The sequence below is a fragment of the Danaus plexippus genome, chromosome 7 (assembly GCF_018135715.1).
Source record: "Danaus plexippus chromosome 7, MEX_DaPlex, whole genome shotgun sequence".
NCBI classification, from domain to species: domain Eukaryota; kingdom Metazoa; phylum Arthropoda; class Insecta; order Lepidoptera; family Nymphalidae; genus Danaus; species Danaus plexippus.
Genome location: NC_083541.1, coordinates 7,024,047 through 7,033,318, shown reverse-complemented (window position 1 = coordinate 7,033,318; position 9,272 = coordinate 7,024,047).

Genomic DNA, 9,272 nt, shown 5'->3' with positions numbered 1-9,272 from the left:
AATATCATTGCACATATTTATATTAATGTTAACATCCTTATATGTCAAGAAAGTCACCATTTTTATAGTGCCTATATAAATTTTAAGTAATCTTTTAATATAAACAAACCAAAAAAGTATTTTTTTTGTATTGCCACGAAAAATACGTCAGATATTCTAATCCAAAAGCAAATGTTATATATTTAAAATATAGTAAAACTAAGACAAATTGAAATAGTTTTATAATTGGTACAGAATTAGCGACAATTATTTGAAAATTTCAAAAGCATACGAATTGGTATCTACATTCTTAAATAAATAAGTCTTAATTGAAATTGACATCCAATAGTATAACACTGTGAGTGTGCATGCTGTCAACTGTAAATAGCCTACCTTTAATTCAATTGAATATTTCCAATACTAAAAAATATATTTTGTCCATAACTTTTATATATCAAAAGGAATACGTATTTCTTAATCATTGCCAGATATTTGATGACGATTCCAGAAAAAAATAGCTGATGAACGAAACGAAATATAATTTATTATCGTTGGAACATTTATATGTTTAACATTTTCATTCGATTCGTTTATGCTTGAATTCGATGTATAAAAATAAATTATTATATGACTGAAAAAAAGTTATTGTAATGAAGTATTATATCAGTTTATATTTGTTTCTTTATATAAGTTAATATATGTCTTTAAAAAAACATCAATGTTCAAGAATAAAATAAAAAGCCCATTTTATTCTTCACTTGAAAACTTTAAGCCAGTAAGGGTAAAGCGTGTTAGGCCTCGTTTTTGTATATGTCTATTTTATTTATACGTTTTATGTATTGCATAAGTTTTAAACTATTTACATTTGCATTTTTTGTTTTCTAGACTAGAATTTTATTAAAACGAGGCCTCATAATTAAATACGATTATCTCGGATATTTATTTTCTTCAAATTGAGTAATTTTTATCTAAAATTACAAAGAAATAATTAGCCGACACCGTGATCTTTAACACTTGATTCCATAAATCATAGTCATTATGTTTGTTGTGAAATACGAGTCTGTGAGTGTCATTGTGACTTTTCTAATTAAATTCACAATTAATTATGAAACAAAAAATGTATACAAAATCAATATTTTATTTGATTTGTTATCAGCAAGCCCTAATGGTACCGCGTCTTGGGTGACGTAGTAAGAACTTGGATAATGATATTACTAGGAAAACTCGAATAATGCAAACATACATTTCTGATCACAGTGTATATGACAATGTTTATAAAGTGAATTTCAAGATTATACTCCAATAAACATGGTTGACTCCATATCAAAAAATTTACATTCATAAATAATTTAACTGTTAAAATACAGCTTATCAAAATATAATATAATTGTATAATGATAAAAAATACATTAAATAGCGTCGTGTTATTAATTTCTTAATAAACCATGATTACACAAACATCCTAGTTAGCGACGAAGTTAAGGTTATAGCAATTTCGCTCAGAAATCTTAAATCTTTTATTAAATTTAAATGGCAAAAGAAAAACAACAAAAACAAGAGAAGCTTGTGTTGAGAACAGTACAAAGCGGGAAAAGCATTAACACATAAAGGGATGTTTTCTTTAAATACAAACTTCGTTCCATTTAAACCTAAATGTTTTGGGACTCAAATGAAACTGAATAAATATTCACGAGAACATTTCACTGTGAATAAATGCATGTCAACATCTATATTTTAAACTCTTTATTATGCGGTAAATCGATCACTACCATAGTGTATTAAAATCAGAGGTCCCACAGCAATGTCCTACATTTGAAAAAAATAAGACCATAAGGTAATTAATTTAAATATATATATATTTATATAAGTTAATATTTTCGTAAGAAGTATTAATTAATTTAAGGAAATTAATGTAGTAAAAGATTTTGCTTGCCTAAAACGTACTATTGATTATTATTATTATGTTATCCTAACTGTGAAAATTTCATTTTCTTTTCGATATTTAAAATGTTATTTTTACTCTGTGTCATTTTGCAATCAGGAATAATAAAGCTTTGTGCTGTGGTACAATGCTACATTCTGTATAAAAATCCATTCCCCGGTCGTGACAGTGCTTATATTTATGAAAAATAAACGTAGAATTTTAAAAATAGTAGAGCCAGCCCTAAGTATATATAAATAAAAAGAAATAAAAGTTAACTTAGTCGCGGAAAATTTTTGTGTTATAAATTTAATCAAAATTTACTGAGCAATTGTGGTAACCATATATGCGAAGGAAAAAAGTTTTATGGTATTCTGATATAAAATCCAAAATTTACTATTCATGATGGTCATCACGCAACAAAAAACCTCCACTCGCAATCCTCTATCGGACCCAATTCTGAGGATCACATCTCGAATGATGGATGCCAATCGTTAAGCGAATCTAGACCGTTCTCATCCCTATTATCCCTGTCCGTAAAAGTATCTTTAACCTTTGAGTGGTCGTCATTATATTGATGCGGTCAAGTTACTCTTTATAGGATCCGGTTTAAGATAAATAGGGTGGTGGGTGAAAAATTACATCTGACATATAAATGAAGGCAGGTATCCGTTTCACATCATCAACGAGTATTTGAAAAATTTACGTTGTATTTTAATTTATTAATATTATATAAGAACAGTGTTCTGTGAAAGTTGATATATGTACCCATACACATAAAATCTTCGAGAAGTATTCGTTAGAATTATCATTACATTTGAGAGATGCGTCCAGCAATTGTACTCGAAGAATATCAATGTTGAATTATGAATCTCAAAAACATTAAAAATTCAAGTAAGATATCTTTAATGAATTGCCAGACTGAGTTTGGTAAGAAATTTAACTTTGCCGTATAGATACTGACGTTTCAAATCATTGATATTGAAACTGAAAGAGGTTATTGTTCCATCATATTTTACTTCTGCTACATGACAATGTATTTGCCAATTTAAGGATTACAATATAATAAATTTCCCTTGAGAATATTTGCGAAAAAAATCAGCAGATCGTCTTACTAGATATTCCCTATACTCCGTTTTCTTAAAAAAATCTATTCCAAGGAAAACAGATTTTATATTATAATTAGTTTAGTTTCTAATTTTCATGCATTCTTGAAAAAAAGGGTCCTAATAGGCGGTGGATAGGAAGGCAGTGAATATTTTTTTAAACATACTGATCTTCCTCTACAGAAAATATGAAGATAATTTGTTGAAATATTTAATCGTTGTTGAATTCTATTAAACAATTTAAAAACCCTACAAAAGAAAGTCAGAAAATGACTGTCATTCCTATAAACTGTCCTTGAAATTGTTTGTTCAACATACTGTCCATTTATTTATTATTTTTTATAATTGTATATTTCCTCTACTTTGCTTTATTAATTTTAACAAGTAACAACAGCACTGGAAACTTACAACAAACAACATTCGCCTAATTTATGAGCCCGTTTTCCCAAAATTAAAAGCTGGGAACTTTTAATGTCTCTCCGCAAGTATATATATATTCTCTTTTACAGTCTACAAATGAACGTTAAAATATACTTCCTGAGGGAACTTTTTAAAACTCAAAATGAAATATATAGTTTTGTATAAATAAGTATAAAGAAACCGCATTTGTTTTCCTAAGCAGGGAACGTCGTAAAACCAAAAAGGAACTTTATTTCCAAGTATCGGCTCAATCAACGACATAGTTGACCGGTGCGCAATAATAGTTATGAAAAATAATTATTGAAATCTAATTATAATTACGATTTGAGTTTATTTGAGATTTGAGAAGTTATGTCTGAGATTTGTAATAAAAAATACGTTATTAAAAACGCATACGACAATTTATTTCTTTTGTTGCATTCTCTAAGATTGTTAGGGGTAAATTAACAGCGCACGTGTTTATTATGGTGAACAATATAAAGTTTATCCTTAAATGTTTTTGCAATTGTTTCGATGCAATTATATATTATATATGTATATGCATGAAATGCAGCAACGCGCGGTGAGGATCCTATATTTAGACTCTACACTTCTAAATATTTAAAAATTTATATGCAAGGGGTTTCACTAAACATATTAGACACAAGTTAGGCTTTAAATTACATTTATTAAGTTAGATCCCTTTATTAGATTAAAAACCGGGTATGAAATTTGAAATCTAATTCAGTAAAGTCATTAAACCTTGCCTCGGGCTCAGCGACCCCTTTAGCATTTACGAACGTGTCTACCAAATTAAAATATATTACTTAAAATGCTAAACATATTATAAAATTCATTATAAAACTAGCACAAAATTATAGAGTTATGAGAAACGCTATTCTTTTATATGCATTTTAATTTAATAAACAGAGTAATTTGCTCTGTATGCTTGGAGCTCCAGTAAATCAAAGTGATAATCAGATTTTATGTAACAGCAGATGTTGTATGATTAATACATAATTTAGTACTTATATTATACTACATGTGTAATGACTTCTTAAATGATTTTCGCAACATTAAATTATGACTTTTATTGTGGTATTTCTAATCTTGTTAGGTATATAGCATGTGATATTTACCTAACAAGATTTGTTTAAGATAGAAGTTGTTCACCTTTCTTTATTTTAGAAATGTATATTAATTTATGTATAAGTACTGAGCAAATATATCAAAGTTAACAAATAGCAATCGGAAAAGAACTTTATGTGATATTTAAACAGATTAAATCGGGATCATCTGAATCACGCATAGGACATGAGGTAGATATTATGTCATAAAAAGGAATTTATTTGTAGTTATCTGGATTCAATAGTTTCATTCTTACGCAACATAATTACAGTTAATGGTTTTACCCTAATGCCTACCATATGGTTTCCATCAGAACATATTGGTACAAGTTATAAAAATATATCTCATTGAAATATATACTAATCGAGACAAGAACTCTATGTTGTTTAAGCATATATGTATATATTATTTAATTATTTCCAAGCATTTCACAAATATTTAAATAAAGCTTTTACGTATTATGTACCTCTACATTATATGTTTACATTTTAATAGATGTTACGGTGAGTTTGAATATTGAGAACCGAACAGGCGCCAATAAGACCGACCGAAAGCATACTGTGTGGTATCATTGCGTAGCGGTGATCAATACAATATTTGTAGTGAGAGTTATAAGATCTGTTCTTACAGTTTCAAGTGTGAAGTAATTTTAATTTTAAAACCACATCGACGGGGGGAAATAAATGTGGATAATTTTTATCAAATAAAAGATAAGTAATACGCGTTTTCCTAGAGAAATAAATTACCTGTGTTCGTCGAGAAAATATAAATTTAATCTATCTGTGACCTTCATGACCTGTTGTTATAAGAGGTCAGTAGTCTGTATAAGAAAATCTTGCATTTTTTATCTCGTCTACCCGTGATTACCTTTCCTGAGAAATACATTCACTCAATTTCATAGTGTTATAACTGTATACATTAAGTTTAGTGTATACTAATTTATCTCTTTTTATTTATGTTAAAGATAAAATTAAAACACTACCCGGCTTTGTCCATAGTTTTAGTTTGTGAACCATAATCATGGACTACTGTAATCCAACTGAAAATGATGTTACCTAATAGCCAATTTGCATTACGGTTAGCAAACTATTAACTATATCAATACTGACTCAAACAACACAGCACTAGCATAATAGTATTCCGACATGTTGACATCAAAACCACGAATCATCCATATGTATACTGGTCACAGACTAACAATAAATCCCACAGACAATTACTGTTGCCACTTAATTAGACACATCCGACTGTTGTAAGCGAGAACGCCATTGTTAATGTCATAGATCAACAAAATAAGTTGACGTTTCATATATATACTTAAACCGTTTTACTATTATTTACATTTTATATTTATGTCCTGAATAAATATTATAAAGTTTATGAAATCCTAACTGGGTTTCTTAATGATAGCACTATGTCATATTAAAAGTTATATTAAATTTCAATTCTGTTGAATATTTCATTCGCCTTAAATTACTTATTTTGTGATTAATACCTTACTTGGTGTTTAATATTGTATATTATATTATGAATGTAAAAAATTATAAATGATTTACACATTTTCATGCCGAGGCTGGGGGAATTGAAAAGCTGTGTATTGTAAAGATATGCGAGATGGCAACTTTAAGAGCCATTTATTATTATGTCTTATTAATAATGTATTGTAAGACATTTAATTAAAACGGAAAATGGGAAACAGAAAACAAAGTGTAGGTTCATACTGGAATATTAAATAAATTCTTATTATTAAGAATATAAAAAAAAAAAAAAACAAAAGAAGTATTTTTACGCCCAGTTTTTCTAAATATTTTAACATATCCACTATCTTTTGTCTTTGCCGAGGAATCAAGTGACAAACTTTTCTGTTTGATATTAACGTATTAATTTTCTGTCAAATTTATACACCACTGACGGACGGTGAAGGAAAACTTCGTAAGGAAACCTAGTCTTATAATTTCAAATTATAAGATTGAAATCGCCAATCCGTCTTGAGCAAGCGTGGTGATTAATGCTCTAACTTTCTCCATTTGAGAAGAGGCCTTTGCTCAGCAGTGGGCTCCTATAGGCTGATGATGATGATGATGATGAATTTTCTGTCTTTCATTAAAAAGCATCCGTATAGGAATAACCGCTATTTTATAACAACTAATGACATCACCTTAATATGATTATTATTAATCAAGCCATCAAAACATATTCATAAAAACCGAACCAAGTTCACTTTAAAAAACTTGAGAAGAGCAAAGCTTGTCTGAAGTTAAGTGGAAATTATAGAAGACAGACTTGAATAACATTTTCTTTTCTATTTTCTAATTCATTAACAATTTGTTTATGTCTATATATAGGATTTTAGGATTTAGCTTTATGTCTTAATATAGAAAATATATTTCATATAATTAAATTTGATGATGGTTGTTTGAATGGTAAAAGTCGAGTTGGAATATCTTAGTTATGACTTTCTCATGAGACGAAACCTCTTAGCATTCAATGGATTCACCGTGCGGGTGCCGGGTCCATTGCGTTGCAGGGAGTGGAGCTTCAACAGTGCCTGGGACTTGCGACCCAGGTGTAGGTTTAAGGGGCCCCTAACTAACGCGCGTTAAACGCTCACCTCCACTGTCCAAGCTCCTCTCCCTACCTAACCATATTTGAAAAGAACCTGCTAGGGCTGCCTTCGAAGTACGTTCCAAGAACGAATTGATGTGAGTTCTGGACAGGCCCAAGTCTTTTAGCAGGTTGTAGAGAGATTTAGCCGTTATACCTCTCGCTCCCACTTCTACCGCGTATAAATCCACGACGAACCTATTTCGAGTGAGTTCGTTTGTGAGCTCGTAATATTTGTTGACCTTGATGGTATGGTCTTTGGGGATGTTGGTTTCCCAAGGAACCGTAAGCTCTATCATCACAACGCGCTTTAAGATTCGCGAATACATAAATATGTCTGGTCTGGAGGCCGACGCACAAATATCCTCGGGGATTTTGTATTGTTTTTCATACGTATCCATCATTATAGTCCAATCCGTAGCCGCTTTAAGGATGGAGTAAGGCTTGACATTTGTTTTTATAGCCCTAGTGCCCTCTCTCACAAAACCTACTGATCGCTCGTTTGTGGTTATTTCCTTTTGCGCTCTGGCTACCGAAAGACTAACCGCTTCACGTATGATTTCTAGAACCCTATCGTGACGACGCGAGTATTGACCGCTATCGAGGAGTACCTTACATCCCACTAACAAGTGCCTAGCAGTTCCAACTGCCTTCCCACAGATATAGCAAGTCTTTTCGGTACCTTTACCCCATCTTACTAAATTACTTTGATCTGGGAGAGTCATCTGGAACGCATTGAGATAGAATTTTAGCAATGCTGGCGACCAATCATGGATTAAGGTGCGCCATTTTAGTGCTAATGGGATGCAAAAATCTCCTATGTCTAACCACTCGTTCTGCATTTCTAAACTTATTGCATGGATCTTATATTTATCATTCTCGTCTTGCCGAATAAAAGACTTCAATATATCCGTATCTTGGACCTTCCTACTTGATCCTAACCCTACTCTGTTACTTTGCGCTCCTATCATAAACTGCTTGTGGAATTGAAGCCTTGACTCTAGCTCTGGGGCATCTTTGTCTTTTGGGAGCGATGTAACGACGTCATCCTGGGATTTCCCCAGGATGTATCTCTTGGAAACTCTCAGGTGTTTGTAGAGCTCCGATGGCCTTTTTAGACTCATCCCAAAACTATTGCGATCCCTAAATAAAGCCGATGAATCAGCCGTTAGCGCGAGCCCGAGCCACAACTTCAACATCTTTATGACGCCTGCATCTAACTTTGACAAAAGGGTTTTATTGAAATCATAAACGAGGAAAGGCCAATTTAAACGTGAAGTCAGATAATTATCGTAGATCCAAGCTTTTTTAACGTTACTGATCTGTTGGCTATCTACCTTGTTGAGATCGTTTAAAAAGCTATCTACTATACCTTCTAAAGATGGAGTACGACCTATATTATCAATCTTCCGACCGAGAAATTTAAATGGTGCATTTTCTGTAACCGTAGAAATGCATTGACCGCCTAACGATAATCCCGGATCGTATGAGGTGTATCTTGTACTCCGCCTACCGAGACACAGACAGTGACATTTACTTGGTTTTGTCCTCAATCCATCGGTCCACTCACAGAATCTATCCACTTCATCTAATAGTACTTGACAGTGTTTGGGGTTACGTGTCAGTATTGCGAGATCGTCAGCGAAGGCTAAAATGGATTCCGTGTATTTATTATTAAACTTGAACCGATACCCCCATTTTTTCTCGTTGCTGGTTAATTTATCTACTAAGATGTTAATTACAATATTAAATACAATTGGAGACAAACAGCAACCTTGAAATAGTCCTACATTGTAACTAAAAGTTTTTGAATGGCCTTCTTTAGTTGTTATAGAAAACTTTAATTTTGAGTAGTACGACGCGATCATATTGGTAACTAGGGGCGGAAAGTTGTACCATCTTAGCGCGAATAGCATCAATTCGTGTTGTATCGACCCGAACGCGTTCTCTAAGTCTATCCAACAAACTGTAATTTGCCTCTCGCTTTTCCTAGCATCTTTTAAACTCTCCGACAGCAAAGTGTTGTGTTCTAGGCAGCCAGAAATTCCGGGTAAAAACCCTTTCTGGTGATTTGGCCTAAAATACCTGTTGCTGAGCATGAATCGCGTCATTCTCGTTTGTAGAACTGAGAAAAA